This window comes from Plodia interpunctella, chromosome 17, assembly GCF_027563975.2.
Source record: "Plodia interpunctella isolate USDA-ARS_2022_Savannah chromosome 17, ilPloInte3.2, whole genome shotgun sequence".
Classification (NCBI taxonomy): domain Eukaryota; kingdom Metazoa; phylum Arthropoda; class Insecta; order Lepidoptera; family Pyralidae; genus Plodia; species Plodia interpunctella.
The window spans coordinates 7402587-7424231 of record NC_071310.1 but is presented as its reverse complement, the minus strand read 5'-3'; the positions used below and the strand labels follow the sequence as shown (position 1 = coordinate 7424231).

The 21645-nt window shown below is 33.1% G+C and overlaps 1 protein-coding gene across 3 annotated transcripts in view; it reads left to right on the top strand.

Moving 5' to 3' along the window:
• pxb overlaps positions 1-21645 on the top strand; it is a 161149-nt gene that overhangs the window by 75116 nt on the left and 64388 nt on the right. The gene's annotated exons all lie outside the window — the stretch shown is intronic.

Here is a 21645-nt window from a genome sequence, read left to right as displayed (position 1 = left end):
TATCTACTAAAAATTTAAATGCGAGTGACAATATCTCATGTAGGTGGGTAATATTGTAATATTTTTAATTAATAATTTATTTATTTGGAACTAGCTTTTTACCACGCCTTCACCCGCGTGTATTTTCACGCCGCCATTATAGTCATTTGGAGGTTAATTTTTAGAAATACAGGTAAGTTGCCAAAATTTGAACGAGGTTAAATACACAATTTGGCAAAAACAGACAGACAGACTTTCGCATTTATAATATCAAGTACGAAAGTATGGATTGAATCAATGAGTAAATATACTGAAAGAGAATTAACGCAGTGATTATTTAAAAATACATTTTGAAAATAAATAAGAAAAATTTACTACAAAAATAGAAATTACATTACAATTGTTTTTTTTTCTATTCAAACAAAAACGTATTGAAAATTTCTTCAGTCATAAATTTTCTTATTACATAGCTTGAACTAAAGCTTTATTGTTATTATGATTAATACATAATTTCCAAAGCCTATATTCCTTAATTAATATCAACGGTTATTGTCACATAAATATTCTACTAATTCATATTTTACTTGTATGATATAAGCTTATGTATAATTTATTTAAAAGCTTGTAAATCGATACTTTAATATAGCTTTGCATATCCCGTCACGCGATATAAGAATAATTTAGTAAATTAATATGGATTTACGATATTACTGTTATTGTTCGTTCATTATTATGATTTATTGTATGTTGTAATATCTGAGAATAAAACTGTATAGTGTTTTGTATGAAGATAGATTTCGTCTTATATTTAAAACACATACAATCTTTATGTTTAGGTAGCTGATGGTTTTGTAATCTAAAGTATTTTTTTTTAATTTTTCAAGTGTGTCATTGCAACACTATTGTCGGAATATATTCAAGTCGCCTAAAGGCACCTGACATGACTTTTACAATTCCTACCTTCAATCTAGTGGCAAGTAGTCGCATACACACTGAATTTAAACAGTAAATCAGTGTGCAGGTTTCCTCAAGCTGTTTTTCGTCGTCGCTCTTATAATTTCTCGTCGCCAAAGCATTTAATTAGAAATTTACACAGGTAATTTGTTGCCAAATTTAGAAACACGCTTGCGGCTTGTCCCTGGTTTGCTCGGGTAAAAAATTTCACACACATATTCTCAGGGAAGGTTTAACCTTCCTCGAGAATCAAACTATCTATTGGTGAAAACCGCATGAAAATCGTGAACAGACGGAAGCGGCAAAGGATTAATATTTAATGATAACGATCAATTATCGTTGATCTAATCTCAAACTTCTATCTTTTTCATAATTTTTCCATCATTTTCTTATACAATAAATCATTTGGGTCTCAATATTCAGTTTCAATTTTTACTACTTGTAATATATTTTGTAAATAAAATATACTTTATCCGAAAAATTCAAAAGCTGAAGTAAACCAACAAGCAAACAAAATAAAGCCCTTATTATCCCTAAATATGGTAATCAGTGAATACAAGATGAATATAATAAAATGGGTTATATTTTATAGCCTTCGCATAAAAGTGGGGTCGATGTGTACAAAATTCATGCCCAATCACGCATCTCAACATTTGTGTTTAAATATATGCAGATTGTTATTGATGTGACTAGTCCTTTTTTGTTGCGCCGTTAAATAGATAAATATATAGGTATATATATATATATATATATATATATATATATATATATATTATGGACAAACCACACAGATTTATTTGGCTCCAAAGTAAGTTCGAGACTTGTGTTATGGGATACCAAATCAACAAAATACTATATTCTATCAAATACATATTTATAAGTAATACATAAACATTCAAAACCCAGGACAATCTGATAAAGATCTTTGTTCATCTTTACCTGACCGGGGTTCCAATCCGGGACCTAGCGTAGCGGTCCGGCATGATAACCATTAGGCCACGGAGGTCGTCAAATTTCGTTATTACATTTGGGAACGTCTTAGTAATCCTACTCTTCATTGGTATTTATTATTAGGTATAACAAATTCTTCGAAAAATATAACGTTAGGTTCATATTCTGGAACAGAACCACTCGATCCTCTCGTAGATATCATACAGTTGATGCAACAATAGCATTCCCAAATAGGGTTAACCCAAGCTGAAGGGTGGACGTAAAATCACAGTTGAATCTTCAAAATTTATGTACTCAGATTTTTAATAGCCTTCCTAGTGCAAAGGCAGCGACCTAAAACGCTAGCAACATTGCCAGTTTTTTCTGCAATGTCTCTGGTTACGTACCTCGACCAGTCTTTTTGGAATATATTTATGTATGTTTCCATAAATATATCATCTTTCCACTCCACCACATATGAATCTATTCGTGGTTACACTGCATGTTTGCGTATAGAGTAGTGTATCATATTTGTGGCGCATAGCTGGAATAATATGGAAATTACAGTTGGCCTGAAGTCTCCACGGTCATAAGACTTTGGCAAAATGTAGCCATGCAGAAAATTGTGTTTTGTTCGTTTGAATTATTTCTGGATATGTAACATGGGTTGCCATGTTCATTTTGCAAATTCTAACAAATATATGTTAGACAAGAGTAAGAGATACTTTCAAACATAATAATAGTAATACGATTTATTATTTAACTTTCCCCTGTTAAAGATACAATATTTGTAACACTTTTCTGATCGACAAAATGCAGTTGCGAAAATAAAACAGAACCTTTTTGCCATTCTCTATTTGGTTTGAAGATTTGACAGACAGAAAATACCTTCCGCTATTAAGTCCACTTAGTGTTAACATGTTAAGTTGAGCAATAAAATTACAATAAATACTTTATCTATATTCTATTTCTAGATTATTTTGGAACATTGATCGCATTAAAAACTTTGATACGTAAATTCACGAAGTCGTTAATTTTGTTTATAATTATCAAAACATGATCTGCGATCTTAATGTTCGTTTCGTTTGTCGCATTTTCATAAAATCACCATTAGAATCTAAACTTTCATCACCTATTTACGTTCGATCGGCAAAGTATCGCTCTACTCAATTACCAAAGCAGTTTCTATGTCGCTCGCGACAATTTATAGTATTGCTTTCAGCAATCAGCGGTGTTATTGATTCTAGCTTGATCCCATTACCAAAGGTGTAAAAATCACCTTCTTATTCAACCAAACCATTATATACATATATATCTTTTTGTTATTTATTGTTAACATCAATTAACCCTTGTCCGCGACCAAAATTAACATATTAATATATTTCAAAACCATAAATTAGAGCCGTTTGAATATCGCCCGTTTATTTTTTACGGCGTGATGCGCAAGGTGGAAATTTAAGTCTGTTTCAATTAATAACTTTGACGTTGCGTTCACTTGGAGCGTGATTTCTGTGCTTGCCTTTTTTTAGATTGTATTTATAACTAGCCTCCATTTGATTAATGGGAACTTCAACATTTGCGTCCGCTGCTTCTTGTAATACATGTGTGTTATCTTTATTTTAATTTAATTTAAATTGTTTTCTACAACTTATTTTGTTTATTTTATTCTTTATATCCGGTTAATATAATAATTTCCTTAGTACCCTTAAATAATTTAGTTGTGATAGTTTTTTTTACTTATTAATTTAAGATCAAAATCTATCTTCTCAGCAAAATCGCATCCATATCGAGTTACCCTGCATAGATATCTAAGCCATGATAACAGTGGCGCATTTATAATGAATTTGGGTATTATTATCTGCTGCTGACTGATGACATGAGCCTATGTTTCATCGATAATGAAATTATTGAAGCTGAAATTTCCAATAATATCAGCTCAAAGTTCAGCCACCCCTGAATTCGTATATTCAGAGATTGATCCCGGACCATTGTTGCCAAACTCAACCTTCCGAACTATTCTATAACAAAAACCGCCAAACTCCGGCCATTTTCGATTGAAATGTCTACAGTGGCGTAGCTATCTATAGACTAGACGATACTGCGTACCGGGTTTCAAAACTCTCCCTGAACCCGATCCATCTCATCAACTCTTTGAATTTTAATTTATGAACGATCATTTGACACGATATAACACATAATATACTTTTTATCCCAAAATTCTTTCGATCGCATGGGCCCGGTACGTGGTGAGGCTAGGCATTTTTTAATAGGCAACTAAATCGAAATTGCTTAACTCGATTAAAATTTAAATTTCACAATAGACATATCACTTTTTAAGCGGCAATAGTTACTTGTAATATAAATCCATTCAGTATAGACTCGACGTTTGGAAAGCAGGCTTTAAACTTCTTAATTGATGTGGGACACCAGATTTTTTTTGTACCCGGCCCTATAATTTCCAAGCTACGCCACTGACTGTCTGCAACTAAAAATAACCGAGAACAAAGCGGCCGACAACCGTCTTAATTCCACGAAGCCAATACGAATGGCTAACAATTTGTCGGTCTTGTTGGACTGATATCTAAATTAGTATGGAGACAGGCCTATCATCTTTTTTTTATTCCGCCCTTGGCAAACTTGACGTCTCAATTAATGGTGGCGTTTCATGATCAAAATTGTGTGTTGAAGTGTTAGTCATATGAAAGGAGAATCTTGATGATAAGTGGCAGTGATATTCCCAAAAATGTTGACGTCATATAGACAGCCGGTCGTAAAATCAAGAGTTCAATCTTCAAAATTTAAAGACTACGTTTTTGGCCCCTCCCACAGTCGTGGATCATGCGGTAGTGTTAGATATCTGAACTTCGGATTTTGTTTCTGTTTTAAATAAAATGGCTGTTGAAAAATCTCATCTCATTTTTAAATTAATTTATGGGTTTGGTGTTATGAATTATTCAGTTTCCATCTTAAGATTTTAATTATACTATTCTTTTTAATGGAAAATTTTGATGAAACAAAGTTAATTTGCATTATGTTTTATTGTTATGAATTAAATCATGTCGCTGTCTGGCTCATTTTTTTAAATTATTAAATTCAAAGGCCTCCAAAGACGCTGATTAGCAAATTTAAGATAAAAAATCTGAAAGAAACTGCAATGTGTGTACAGTTTGTCAAAAACGAATGCAAAATAATACAATTTGTTTGAAAGCGTCCACCAACGGTGAAGCTTGTAAAAACCCTCGGCTCTCCTAGCTGAACGGACTGTATTTATTTTAGTGCCTAATTTAAATAAGACAGGGCTTAAGTTCTTTTGTGACTTTGTCAGGATTGGTAAACAAATTAGCTTGTACCAAAGGGATATTTTATTTACAGAGAGCTACATTATCATATTATTTTCCCTCGTCTCGACAATCTCAAATTCGCCCCTCGTTAGAGCCAAATCCGACAGAATCTTAATGCGCGGCTATTGAAAATTATAAACGTAATTATCACCCTAATGACACAAATGTTGGTAAAAAAAAGTGAGTAATTTAGGCTTATAATCCCTTGGAGCGTTTTAAAAAGTAGTCGGTGAGAAAATGCCCACAAAAACCCAACAATTCATCATAATAGTGCCAGACAATTACTGTTAGAAGCGTTAATGACTGCCGTCTATTATTAATCTGAAGAACTTGTTTTGAACTCAAAAGACTTATAGTGATTTGGATAATAATCTTGTTTTAATAATTACTCACTTATTATTCTTCCCACAATCTTGATTAACTCTATTTGTATGTTATTTTTCTTGGTGCCCGTTAGTCTTAATTTGGTTGCTTGACAACTCTTTTAGGAATGCTTAATTCTAGTCATTTTTCTTGGGTACTGCGTTATCAGGACACAAATCTGGGAGTGTTTTCCCCTAAATTGTTTTTGTTGCTCTATTTTAACGCTTTCTTTTGTCTCTGTTTGTTGTTTGCCAGAGTTACTGCTTGGTACGCGTCCAAATTTTGGAGCAGATAACGACGTTTTGAAATTTTACTTTGCATATTTAAAAAACTTGCTAAAGATCTACATTTATTGTTATTTTACATTGGAAATATTTATCTCATCTCTGCATGTTCCCGGTTGCGTTTGGGGTTGTGAAGCCGCGAAAGCTGGGGTCAGTTTAAAAAAAAACTTAAAATTTTGATGAAATGAAACTTTAAATTCTGTGATTTTATAACCGGCCCCCTGTCAACCCTCTTTGGGAATACTATTGTTGCCTATCAGCTACCTGTGTCCCATTTTTCATAATGAATATGATATGTTTAAAATAGCATTACTTAAAATAATTTCATTTAATCAAAATTACAGATTTTCTGAATTATATAAAACTAGTTGCGCCCTGGGGCTACGCTTCCTTGTGAATTTCGGGCTTAGAGCAATCCGTGCTATATTATATGGTTTGAGGAGAAGGGATTCCCTTAGAGATTTTTTAAAGATATTACTTAATATTTTAACTTTTCCCTCTCAATACATATTTGACAACATTATGCATGTCCGGAAAAATGTAAACTTATTTTAAAAAGTTGGTGATTACACTGATAGAACCTTACGTAATAAAGATAAATTGTCTGTCCCCGGGCATCGGTTGGCCAAAGTTAGAACGTCTTTTGTTGGGAACTGTATCCGTTTTTATAACAAATTGCCTAAATGGATTCTTGATTTGCCGGACAAAAAATTTAGAAATTATATAAAAGAAGTACTTTGTAAAAAGGCATATTACAAGTCTGATGATTATGTGAACGACAATAATGTCTGGCCCAAGCATGGTGCAGTATCCTCATAACATATGTAATTGATTTATGACATTATTACGTACGTTTTGTACATTTAGCTTTTTATTTATATACTCGTTTTTTATTTATATATATTTTGTGTGACAATTTTCAATAATTTTATTGGAAATACAACTTTTATTTTATTTATTCATTCAAATTTTGACATTTTTAATAATGATGTAAATTCGTCCTCCTAATTTTTAATATATGTATAAGACCTATATTTGTTAATTGACGTCCTTGGAGAAAAGGCTGCGGTGAAGTTTGTTGCGCCGCTTCTTCTTCACCTGCGCTTTGGAAGCCGGCAGTAGACTTAGTTTAAGTAATTTTTGACGTCAATAAGTGATGTATATCATCCTAAATTGAATAAAGAATTTTGAATTTGAATTTAGAACAAAACACACATATACACATACATCCTCACAAAGTTTCACTTTTATAATATTAGTAGAATATTATATTCTAATAATTATATTCATTATATCTAGAACTTGTTTCATATATGAAATTCAACCGTTCTGACAAGTGTCAGATAATTTCCTGCATGTTATACACCCAGTTCTAACCCACTAATTAGTGAAATTTGATACAAAACACAAATAATTGAATTATGAGATAATCAAATTTCATTCATAAAATTAACATTCTAAAGTTGGGTCAAAGACACATGCCATTGCCCATTTCAGAGACAGCCCACTGCTGTTACTTCGGTGATAAATATTAATCACTCTCTAACTCATGTTAAAATGCTTCCGGCTACTGTAAGGAACTAACGAATAACCAAATTTAATTCTTAAAGACTTCATTACCATATAACAGACATCGAGTGTGGGTTGTTGGGTATTTTTATATAACCAGTAATTTTAATATTCTCATTACTCCTCTCAATTATAATCTCGGAGTGAACCGAGTTGAGGATGGGCGTAATAATTCAGAATCACCTTATTAAAGCTACACCTCAGTATAAACAAAATTAGCAGCCATTTTGTTTAAGCTCGTTACAGACCGACGAACGCCAGTGGCGTCCATAATTATGATGTCGGGTGCGTGTGTGTGGAGCCCTAACGCGTGTGTGTGGAGCCCTAACGCGCGAATAAAATTCTACATGTGTGCGTGTCTTTATAATGCGTGAGCACGTTTTTCTATAAATAACATTCGTTCGTATGTACGTGTGTGCGTTTCGTTACACCTGTGTTGGTTGTCGGCTTTTTTGAGTTATCTAACAATAATTACTATATAGAGACCATACTATAAAAGAAGGCCCGTGGCAACATGAGGAACGACCAATAACAGATAGGCCATATTGTTGTTTGCAGCGACAGTAGCGCCACGTCTTTGGGACAACTTTCGTAATAAGGAATCTACCTTTACACCGGTATAAACGGCCCCATTTTTTTCGTCTCTTTTTGATCGAAAGTCTTAATCAGTGAGCGTGATGCCGTCCACCCAGTTCATTCGGCTTTGTTTAATCGTAATCGGTAATCGCGATTGTTATCGATGATGAGGGCGCGTCCGAATAAATATCGCGAGCCAATATTGGTACAGCACTCGTAGTGGTGTTTACCGTAAGATAAAAGGTTCATTAATCAACTAGAAATATTGGAGCAACGTCCATTTTAATGTTACCATATTTTTACTAAGCACTTTTGAATGCAGTCGAAATTAAAAGTTGTTTCAGTGACAATAATATGTATTTTATTAGTACTGTAAAATGATCTGTGACCAAAATTAACTATCAAGAAATTAGTTTTCTTAAATCTCTGATTAATAAATTACCTGATTTTCAGTAGGTACCTATTTTATTACTTATTACCTACATGTTTGTCAATCTACTTTAAAAAAAACATTGCGAATCTGTGAAGCATTTTAATTACTATGTTATATTGGTCGCAATACAAAGTTTATATTGATTGATTTACTGCGAAATAAGCGTCTTAGGTCTTGGGAGATCATTAAATGAAATATATTAAACCTGCAGAACCTTAAAAATAAAAGGCCCCAAGCCTACGGAGCTCTAAAATCGAATAGAGTCATTAAAGACGCCGGGACTAAAACAAAAAGGTGAAGCAACATCTCAATCCTGGTTCATTTGCCTCGAGAACAAATTAATTACAGTACAGAAATATATTTCATTGTGCCACACAATTTATATTAGATGCTTGTAGACAATCCTCTCTTCCTTGCGTTACTGTTTACGTTTGAAGCTATGATAAACTATAGTTTTGACGATTTGGCTGTGATTTTACAACCGGCCTATCGTCCCCTTTCAGCTATTAGTAATTAGACGTCCACTGAGGGGATTAATATTATTCTAGGGCGGAACCACACGCCATGCTTTTAGACAATCCAAACTAAATATTAAGCAAGTCATAAAACTAAATACAATGGTTTTCGATTTGGTTTTGGAGGTCAGTTAGGACATTTGTATCTTAAACGCAAACAAAGCTACTCCACAGATTCGGATGAAATTTGGTGCACAAAGAGAATATTACCTTAAACAGCATATAGAAGTACATTTAGAAAAAAATCTCAGCTCTGTAATAAATAACAAACGTTGTAATGAAAATTTTGTTTGCCGAATCCAAAAATGTCAAGAATCACTGATCTGATATTGCAAGAGTTAATTCTCTAATCCCTATACTTTGTAACAAGAGAAACAAGTTATCCTAAAGGCAAACGAGATGGGTGAAGAACAAAACGCAAATACAATGATTTTTAAATAACAAAACGGTTGAAATGCATGAGAACTGCCTGAAGTGGGAGCGAGATTGCGTTGTCACGTTTGGAACATTTCGAAAATGGAATGTCAAAGATTCGATTATCTGTAATTTACTTTTTTTTTCTTTCGGACCAACTGATAACTGGCAGCATAGTCGAAATTTTATCTAATTTATCCTACACATATATTATGTACAAAACCTTAGGAAATGTTGCAGTACACTACACCCATAAATCAACCACGAGAAACAGGAAACCCATTCACGCTATGATTATATCCAAATTTTATAGTATCCAAAATGATAGGTGGCGCGGTTATCGCTATCAAATCATTTTTTGCAATATTCCGCAAATTGCTCTATTACATTTTAAAACTATATACGCGTTACATCGCCCACTTCGGAGCGAACAAAACGTAATTGATGGGTTTCTTATTACAATTATTATTATCTGAGTGAGATTACTAAAGCATTGTATGTTAGATAATTTTTGTAATTTACGGATCGTCTTTGCACTAGATAAATAAAGTATATATCAAATAAATAGATTGATTTAGACAGAAGAGTCTCTCTAAATACTTCTACATAGATTGAATACATGACTTCTTGTGGTTGCGGTGATGATAAATAGATAAATCTTAATTTGTACTACAAAACCACTTCTAAAAAACACACAAATACAAATGAGAGGTACTTAACAGCAACAAGAGACATTATTAAATATATAAAACAACATAAACAATAAAAATAAATATGTGTGTGTTACAGCAACTTATATTGGACACAACTCAGTGGTATTCACGATAATGATAATGTTAAAGTTGGTACTAAAGTAAGTTTCTTTGTATTATGGGATCCGAAAAGGCAAGCAATCGTGAACAAAGTATCACGTTGTAACCTACTGATTCAGGTGAAGGAGAACATTGTGAGGAAACGCACACCCTTTGACTGTGTAGAAGACTAATACTTATACTGCTGCTGTTATATGTTGGTAGTCCTAAAATACATATTCGAAGTAATTAGATGCCTTGAATATTATCTGGCAATGCTAGTAAGGACAAAGTCGATAAGAAAGAAAGATGAAGACGTAAAACGGTTATATAAAGCAAAATGTAGATTCTTGATCTCAATGTCGGCCTAGCCAACCATTCAGATCCATCACGAGCTCAATGTCATGATACTGCAATAGTAATTTGTGTACATCCATCCATTTGTAATTTAAAAAGGAAAATATTTAAGCATAAAAAATATGTCAATAAAGACTTGCACGATAACAGACAGACGTCGAGATAGGTGAAAGTATATCTTTTGACAAAGATTTGAGAAAAACGATTTTTATTTTTTACTTTTAAATTATCATTCCTGTAAAAAACTTGGCGACTAATCAAATAATTCAAAAACCGTGATGTCTTCAACGGAATGAGTTAACTCTGTACAGTAGCACGATTGCCACGAGACGGGGCACACTCCGCGATTGTCATTTTTTGTTCTATTCCGATGTTTTTATTTATTTTTTTGTAATCTACTTGTTGGTTTTGTTGAGAGCGTAGAGGTATTGACAACTCCATTGCGTTTCGTCACGCTTTGCCGTCGACGCAGTGACGGCGCGATTTTTTCCGCCATTAAAAAAGAACAAAGTCACAACATCAGACAAAATTACAACTTATTACATTCTTGCAAGGTCGGTTATTGCTTATCGAAATTGTTAACTTTGTGGAGCTTAAAATACACAAGTAAAGTAGCACGGAGGCCCCTCATAGTGAAGCATGATGACTTAATTTCAAACTTATATTTACCATGAGCGCTAAAGCTGAAAAACGTAGCCTTGTTATTAGTAGATACGGCCTCATATGGCCTTTACTTTTTATGCCCTTACTCTGACTTTGCGGAATTTTAATGATAACTATGTACTATATCATTACAGACGCTTCTTGTTTTGTAATTCTAAAGTTATTTATCTTTACTACTATGTCGTCGTCGTAGAAGGTATAAATTTATCTTTATGTTATAGGTTTTTAGTGATTTCAAATAATTACGCGCTTCATTCCACGCAATATGTTTAGACTATGTATATATCTATAAAAACAGCACAATATCTAGCAGCTTAATCAGGTGTTATTCTATTTCCATAAAAATAACCCTACAGCGTCATACCATACCGTGTTTAATCTGCCCCATAATCTGAAAACCAAATTATACGTAATATTACTGTCCGTTCAATTTGTTTTATTATCTGTGAAAATAAAATATGTTACAACTCTCATGCAATGTTTTCCAGTAAATTAACTTTAGAAGCTGTGATGCAACCCATATCGAATGTAAATGCGTATAATAACGGAATGCTGAAGATGTTTCGGTATGAAGTAATCAGGCGAACATTTTAGGACTAGCGGATATAGGTGATAATATCATTCTTATATAATAAAAATAATATACCTGATTTGACACAATTTTTTGCACTTTTGGCGCGGAAATGATCTAGCTTGGTTGATTAGACTCTAGCCGTTTCTTTTTGCGTCTAAAAATACATAGGTTCATAACTCTCGGGCCTGATCCCGTATGCAACAATTTCATCAATATGGAATAATCAATCACTGATTTAAAAAATATTATGATATAATTATGAAATGTCATGTAAAGTAAAATGTCTGTTCCCCTATTCTAATGTAATAAATTGCCACTTAAAACCAATTAAAACGCACATAGATATATAAAATATATTATATAATATTACAAACCACCAAAGTACCAGGATAACATAAACGTGAAGCAATTACAACTACCACTAGAGCGGATATCATTTTCATTCCACGAGTTTATTTCGAAACTCGTAAATATAAAGGAACTGCAATAATAATGTAGAAAAAATATTGTATACATTAAAATTAATATTTTTATGGTAATAATTATGCAGTAATTTAATATAAAAATATTACGGCCAATTAAAAGCTTTACGCTGCGCTTGCCACATAAAGCATAGGACACACTCTAACTAGGTGGTCTAATGGTATTGACATAAACATAAAATGAAATAGGTATGCAATTTCATAATGTCTACGTGAATATTTGTGGTAATACCTTTTACCTAGCTGTGGACTTTATGAATGATATGATGATAATTTAAAAGACACTTTAAATTATTATCATATCAGTCATAAAGTTCATTTAGCTACGCCTCATAATGTTAAAAAATACGAAAATCGTTCTTCTTCGCTCTACATGTATTTGCGTGACTGCACTCACGGCTTTAATGCTTCAAATCCCGAGGGTCACATAAAAGTAGTTTTTTTTAAAGCTATTATTTCAAATATCACCAGTCAGATTCTGTTTTACATGACAGCCAAATTCAGAAGTCTATTTTGATACGAAATACCCACAGGCTCTTAGCAGTATTATAATCCACAGCAAGAAAGTACCAGGAGAACATAAACATGAAGCAGTTATAGCCACTATTCACCCGAGAGTCCCGAGACATGTAACATTACGTGTGAAGTGCAAAATGGCCGGAGTTTCTCATACGCCTGAGGATCGTAAGATTACATCTGTACTACGGCTTATAAATTGCTGCGTTGAAACTGAGATCCTGTGTCGCGATTCCAAAACTGTCTACAGCAAATCTTGTTATTGTGATATTAATATTCAACTTGTCTCTCAAAAACTTGGTGTCCTAGTGGTTTGCGCGTTGAGTCTCTGATAGTGGCAGTTCACCAACGTTCACCTAATGGGTGACCAAACATGTTCTCATCTGTGTTTCGATCACGGTTTTTTCTGCCAGTCAATTCTGTAATTGATAATGTTTATTATCATTACTAGCGAACACAGCTAGCGAATGACATTTGTGTATTATCTATTAATTTATTGTTTATATATAGTTACTCGAAATAAATAAAGCACGGGGATCAATATCAAAATCAAAATCAAATCATTTATTCAGAAATTAGGCCTTCACAGGCACTTTTTCACGTCATATTCTAAATTAAATGATGTTTACCAAAGCTACAAACTACTAGCATTTCGGAACGATCACTGCTGAGAAGAAATGCCGAAAGAAACTCATTCAAACAGTGTTGGTCCCTATTATGCCAGAAGTGCTTACCGTTTTTTAAATATAAATTATGGTATATGGGACACAGTTATGGTATATAATATATAAGCTATTTCGGGTAATCATAATCAGATGGATAATTTTAGTGTCTAGATAGACATCACTGCAGTAATAAAATAAAAGCTTGTTTATTTCCTTTTTGGTATACGCCCCAAAAATAAATATTTTAAATAACAATTTACATGTTAGGATCAGATATAACAGCAGAAAGTCCATTTTCGGTGTTGAATTTTAATGCATCTGTACCATATCGCGATTTCGTTATTAATTTACATATAATTTTAATATAACTGGAGTATTATGGTCAAATGGTTGCATTAAATTAAATTATTTACATAATAATGATCCGGAAAACAGTGGTAACGACCACTGTTGGTTCGTGCAACCAGCACGTGATGTGAAATAACGCTTGCAAATAATTAGCGGAAAACACACTTTTGATTTATTGTTTATAATGTTTTTGTTCTGTGGTATTTCAGACATGGAAACAAACAAGTCGGATTGGTATACAACAATATTAGGAATGAGTAGGTTAGTATAAAGAATTAAATTGGAAAGAACTCCACCGATAAAACCTCGCTCTTAAACTTGATGATAACTTGATGAGGGTACAAAAGTACTTTGCGGCTGGAGTTTTAACTATTGGACCACCACTTCTAAAAGGTACATTATAAGATTTGTAGTACCTTAGTAGTATAGCATGCTAATTAACAAGTCTTACTACGTACTGTACACACATGTATCAAAGCTAACAATTATTTATGTCGATCACAGAAATTGGAATAGTAAGCCAATAGAAGCGTTCGTCATCTCATCATGTGCTAATAGTGGTAGGACTATGGGTAAAAACTCTTCAGAATGAATTATTTTATCGGTGTCAGATATAAGACGCACAGCGTATGAATTTTAACCTAAAGATCACTAAGTAACATTTTTTTTTCTATAGCTAGATACGAAACGAAACCTTTTTCTATAGCTAGATACGAAACGAAGACTTGGCTTTCTAGGGCTCTATTTTATCATCAGTATACTTCTATTTTTTAATCTACCTTATATTAGTAAGTATCCCAATATTATCCTTCTTCTTTTCAATGTGTATTTTAAAGATTAAATTTATTTTCTCCTAATTTACAACTTCTTCGTTGCTTATAAATTCTTTCTCACTAAACGTTTCACTTACACACCAACTAATCAAATTTCATTTCGTTTCGAATCTTAATGTATTTCTATACTTCTTGTTTTTTGAGAGCATCTATTTTAATCTGATGGTATTTCTTTTGATTTATCATTCCAAATTCTGGGATCTCCGCGTAATGGAGACAGCTAATGTGTTGTAAATCATTAACGTGCCATATCCGTTCTGTATTAACAATTTGAATTCTAAACATAATATATGCTAATTCAGAATTAGGAATAGGAATTTCTACAAACGAAGCACCTATTAGTATAATATTACTGGTGCAGCTTATGGTAAATCCTTAATATACCTTATAAATATACCTATACTCCTTATCCATCCATAAGGAAGACCAGTACCGTAGCAGTGGGTTGGTGACGACGGGGTGGTGACGTTTAAATAGCTGATGATGATGATAATTAGATCTTTCAACAGATTTTGATAAAAATTACACTCTTGTTTCTATAGATATCAAGATATGCGTGATTGTTGTATGTTGTCATTACATAGGATAAAAAAAATATCTTTGCTTAGTTTTGAAAGTTGTATTCTCTCATAGGAGATGATATAGTAACTAGAGTGTAAGTTTTCTCTCTCTATTTCTAAAACATCGACGAATCTTCAAAAATTTTTGAATTTTTTTTTAAGTGCTTCGAGCAATTACCACCGGAGATATGCTCAAACGAAGAGTTGTGTAGTAGTTAAGTCATCAGAAACTCTCAACGTGTTCAATTAAAAATTTCGTGCAAAATCATTTACTAAATTGGCACCAGTGCAATTAACATGCTCGTTTAGAAGAATAAGATTTATTAGATCACCGTTATCATATCGAGAAACGAATAGAATTTGAACCTCGATTTAAACCACAAACATTACACTGCTATAGATTCACACCACTTATAAGTCTATAGCGTATTATTCGTATCTCAATATAGGCCATAACATTAGCATTTCAAACGGTCTCCTTCGGGACAGTAGTGTGAGACGGAATTCAGCAATAAATTTACTTTATAGCTCGGAAACTAGCGTGAGAAAATCTCTTAAGGAAGAGATGGAAGTGGCTAGCCATCCCTATGTTGCTTCTGTTTTATATGGAACACTTTTTATACTCCATGGTTAGAGAAAAAAGTTAAAAAATATATTATTAATTAGACTTGTTAGCGATGATCTCTGGTCAGAAAATTTCTTCTTCTATTTTATTATTTTTTTTTATTTAGTCGAAATTATATCTACTTCTGACAAAGTATCCAAGCCTGTATTCAACGCTAATTCATTAACATCATCAACATCATTACATTCATTATTAAAAAAGCTCAATTGTGCAATTTAGATGCATATCTACGTCTAAAACTAGGCTAAACAAATTCACAGCGTGGTTGCTTTTTAATCCCTGAAGTGTTACTTAAACTAATTTTCGTAACCTACCTTCTAGTACTAAATGGGCTGTAATTAAAAAAAAATCATTTTTATTTATGGCCATTGTTTTCAGCTACCATATTATTCGTTTCAGGACTTTTTTTGAGTTTATTTTGCACACAGCCAGTATTTTTATTTTTTTTAAGAATTAATTACCTATATAGGCAACTTACCTAACCACACGTTTCCGTACGACAACTTTAGAGTGCTACCGTGGAGCTATCAAAATTTGCATTAGAAACGTTTCCCCCCCAGGACAGAGGTACACAAGACTGAATTTAGCAATATTAGCGGTGCTTAGACAAGTTTGGGTGTCAAGTTGGCAACTTCTGCGAATGTCGGATCAAACTTGTCTGCGTTTAGACGAAATTAATTTAGCTGAATAGTCGAACGTGGAGTTTGGTTTCTAAGTTTAAATTGCATGATTTGCTAGTTCTTTATTTACAAATTCTTGTGACCAAAAATCTTATTGGAAGTCTCTCTGTATTTATTTTCTTCTTTACCATCTTCAACAGTAGGTGGTGTAATCGTATCTTTGTTTAATAAACATTAAATAAGCGTATTCAAATCCCTCCCTCTTAGGAGGTCCTTTAAAATCCCTCATGGTAAGTATTTAATATCACAGAAATTGGAAATTTCTTGTTGGAAATTACCTTTTAGATTGATATCATAAATAATTTTTCGAGCTTCCATTAAAAAATATATTATTAGAAATGGGTCATTAAAAAAGAAAATCATTAAAAAATATATTATTAGATCTTTTAAAACGAATATTCACATTATGACCGACTTTATTAAAATAGTGTCGGGCAAATTTATTCAACAGTCTCTCTTGTATTAATAATCCAGTTGCATTCGGGACTGTGACGCAGCAAAGCCCAAGTCAGCATAAAAATGCTCTTGTAATTTTAATGATTTATCTGTAACTTTACAACTGGCCACCTACAGTATCTACTACAATAGGATTAATTTCGTGTGGATCCCCGTTCTTCGACACTTGCAACTCATTACTAAAAAAAATCAATAATTAGTAGTACTAATTCTCCGCTTAGACGAGAGCCCTTGGGCCACAGTCTAAACAGCTCTCATAGCGATAATTCATCAACCAGTGATAAGGGACTGTTGTGACAGCACTGTATTACATTACTACACCCACATTACTTAAGTGTTACACGGTTCACGTCGAGTTAGATTTGTTATATATTTTGAACTAATTAGATATATTAATTGGGTTACGTGTTCTTAAAAGTTACACGGTTTTTGTGATTGATCTATCAATATTTTAACTAAGTAATGCTTACGATACGTTAAAAAATTTATTGAACTGCAGTTTAGATTTTCGCATCTTAATATGTGATACTCAATTTATTTATTAACGTATTCCTCATAGCTAAGGGTCTAGGTCGTTACGTGGAATTAAATACAACGACTTTCTTGGAGTGGTTTGCCATTGCCTTCTCCATTTCACACACAAGTTGATACTCAACCAGAGTGCAAGTTTTCTCGCGATGTTTTTCTTCACGGGAAGCAAATGGTGGTCAATGAAAACTACTATACATGGTATACGAACTTATGTTCAAACTTGGCACCTATCAGTTCGCAGGCGATGTCAGAATCCAATAATACCACCACCGCTTCTCTTGGTAGGTATACAACACTTAAATCACTTAGCATGTAATAAATATATAAATAAAAAGTAAATTTGATCACTTAATAAAAATCAAGGGCTGGTCACCATTTTGGCCAACGTATGAGTTTGGCCATATAAAGAGGAAATGTCGCCAGCCTTCTGAGAACTTTACCGCACGACGACGGCGATTTAGTGTCAATTTTTTATTTAAATTAATTTAGTATTTATTATTTAGTTTTTAATTTTAGCTTATAGTACTTTATATTGTAAATACTTTTATTCTTTTAGTTTTTTCTTTCTTTCTTACTTTATACTTTTGTTCTTTTAGTTTTTGGCGACCTCGGTGGCGTAGTGGTAAGGTTCTTGCCACTGAACCGAGAGGTCCCGGGTTCGATCCCCGGTCGGGTAATGATGGAAAATGATCTTTTTCTGATTGGGCCGGGTCTTGGATGTTTATCTATATATGTATTTGTTATAAAATATAGTATCGTTGAGTTAGTATCCCATAACACAAGTCTCGAACTTACTTTAGGGCTAGCTCAATCTGTGTGATTTGTCCTAATATATTTATTTATTTATTTATTCTTTTAGTACATACCATTAGATTAAGTTCTGTTCATTAATTGATCAATAAAAATGTCATTTAATTTAAAAAACAAAAATCACTATTTAAAATTTTTATTGTAACTTAAAGGAGGTGAATAAAAAAATCTTTTAGGTACCTACATGTCTGTATCAGAGAGAATCTTTTCTAAAAAAATAAACATTTAAGATCATTGACCTGAGCTAAATTCTCAATATGTGGGAGTTGATACAAATAATATTCTTGACCAAAACCTCATTTTAGCATTGTGTGTGTTGTAAGTAGTGTAACGCCTACGAAATATAATTGTGATGTTGGGAAGAGATACATTACTCTTTAAGAACGTCTTTATTTTTTAGAAATGTACGATTAATTCACAAAATTTCTTTATTACCTATTCATTTAAAAAAAATATATGTAACATTTCAAGTTAGTAACCTCTCGAAAAAACGATGGTAATTTTATTATTACCATTTTGGACTGAAGAGCCTGTTTTATTTTATTTTCACCCGTATTGTAGTCAGAATTATTTTTTTAGAGATTTATCTGTGAAGCTGTCGATCAGTCGGAATATTTTTTTTAGTTATATACCTATATGTGAATTGGTAAAAAATTGGTAAATTCCAAAAATACCTAGATTTTTATTCGTATTTTATGCTTTATCATGCCTCCTGATCACCATAAAAGTTTTTCATACAGGTTGCTAGGGATACATGAAAGGACATAGGAAACCTTTTATCCTGAAAAACATCCCTAAGGACACATCAGCTTACGTTAATAAAACGTAATTTTGTAGGTATTAAATTCGTTATTAATAAAATTTTAAAAAGTCTGTATAGTGATTGATTTGTGCCCGTTTTGAATCCTACTAATATTATTAACGCGAAAGTTTGTGAGGATGTATGTGTGTATGTATGTTTATTACTTTTTCAGGCAAAATCTACTGGACGGATTGTTATGAAATTTAGCATACGGGTAGAATATAACCTGAAATAACACATAGGGTATTTTTTATCCCGAAATTTCCATGCGCCTCGGAGCGCAGTACATTATGAACAGAAAATATATGACGTTTAAGTGTTTTTTTCTTAAAGAATATGTCATTGCTAACACTGGTGTCACATTTTATTCAAGTCGCCTAAAGGAATGTGACATGACTTTTACGACAACCACCGACGTCTTGTGGCAAGTAATCGCATACACACTTGTTCGGGACTGGACGCGGGACGTTCGAGTGGATGAATTATGGAAGAGTAGATTAAGTTGGCGAAGACTTGGTTTATTGTAAAGTCTCGTACATGAATAAATTTACTTATTTATTGGAAAAACACTTATTGAGCGCGCAAGCCAACGTCGCATCGATTGAACGCCGGAACCAGAGAGAATCTTTTTTTTTCTTTGGCGTCGTCTTCGTAGTGATGTTCTTAACACACTATTGAACTTACGTAAACTGTCAACCAGAGTGCAGTACATTTGAGTTATAAATCAAAAGCCAATTTATTTTTTTATATACCACTAAATAGAAAAAAAAAATCAGCAATCTCACTACAGTGACCAGCACATTTGGATCATTACAGATCTTTACAAAAACCTCTAACGATTGTACTATCATTGCCTTCACACGTTCCTTCTTCCCATCACGGAGAAGGTGCAATGGCGCCTTATACTACCCTCTCATTTTATCTTACAAGTTTAATATATCTCCGTCTCTGTCTCCACGAAACCCTTTGCGGTCGGCACATACATGAGTTTCGAATTAAGCAATTATAGCTAATTTTGACTCTCCCTACATTACATCCAAAACGTGAACAGTGTTATTTTGTTCCATAATTTGTGAGACGCGTTCGTCGGACCAGCTGTAAATTATATAGTGTACACGTAAACTTTTTAGGTACTTATTACTAAGCTACTTGTATGTGCTACGCTGTTCTAAATTTGATTGGGTGTTAGTGACCGTTATTTTTTTTTATCGGTGGTAATATAAAACTTTATGATACCGGCAAAGGACATTGGCAGTTCTAACAGTAATCATAGCGTTACAATTATAAGAATCGAGAAAACTCATATCATTTTTTTTTCTAGGAATAGGAGTCTCATATCATTTTTTTTTCTTTTTTGTTGATCTTTATATATCTCATACATATACCGTTGACCGATACTGACACAGGTTTTAATTAAAAATAAAAGAGTCATAAGGGTGAGTTGCAACACTGCCGTGTCAAACCAATTTCATGTATCTCGCGAAACCTAGTTTTGAGTAATCGCCGTTCAAAGTTTTAAACAGATTTTTGTCATTATAGAAAAAGTATTAAGATATTATTGCTATAATTTTTCATAAGTGCACATGTATAAAGCTTAAAAACATCGGGAAGGTTTTAGAATACAGAAATATTAATTATTCTTTGAGTTATTAACGATAACTGAGTTAGGCGTGGCAAGATTTCCATACAACTCTTGTTTTACGCGCGTTGTATTTTAAGATATATCAGTTTGCCAAAACTGGTCTAATTATGTATATTTTGCTAATCTCAGTTAAGTGTAAGTTACCAGATATAGGCGTGTCAGACAGTGCTCGTTTCTGGCACCACTTCTCTTCAAGTTAGACCAAATAAGATAAGTAATCATGCGCAAACAAACAGACAGACACACAGAGAAAATTACAGTTTTAGTCCTACAAAGTTAGTCTTTCGAACTAGTTCGAATTTTTCTTTAAAATAAAAAGAGTGGTTATTAATAATCACTTTAATAAACCAAAATACATATCGACTCAGGTGAATAGGAGCGAGAGGCATTTTTTGCGCAAAATTTACCTATCACGGCGAACTCGTGTAATTGTCGTGCGCTCGTCGCGCCTAATTCATATAACTGTGAGTATCTTGACAGACCTAAGTCGTGTAAGTAAAAATACGGTACTTTGCCAAAATGGACAGTGGTAAAATCATTGTTACATGAGATTGGGTGACAGTCTCGTATATCGATTTAAATAGAAACAAATGAAAAAAATACTTTTCTATAGGTTTACGAGGTCATTTAATTACGATTCAGAGTTATAACACGTAACTCATGTAACTCAAGTTAACTGACCTACGCCTGACACGGCAGAACAATAATTTTAACGTTGACTTTAAACAGCGTGCCGCTGACGTGTAGACAAAATGGCGTACTTACTTTTCGATTTTCTAAAAGTTCTTGACGCAATTGTCCTTAAACATAAATACATTTTTTGGAACAAAATAATAACGTCACCACAGATTATATGTATTATAATGAATGTCGCAGCCCTATTTCAAGGTTAGTCGAATAAAAGGTAATGACACAAGGTATCTCTGTCACATCATTCAAAATGAGTACAAAT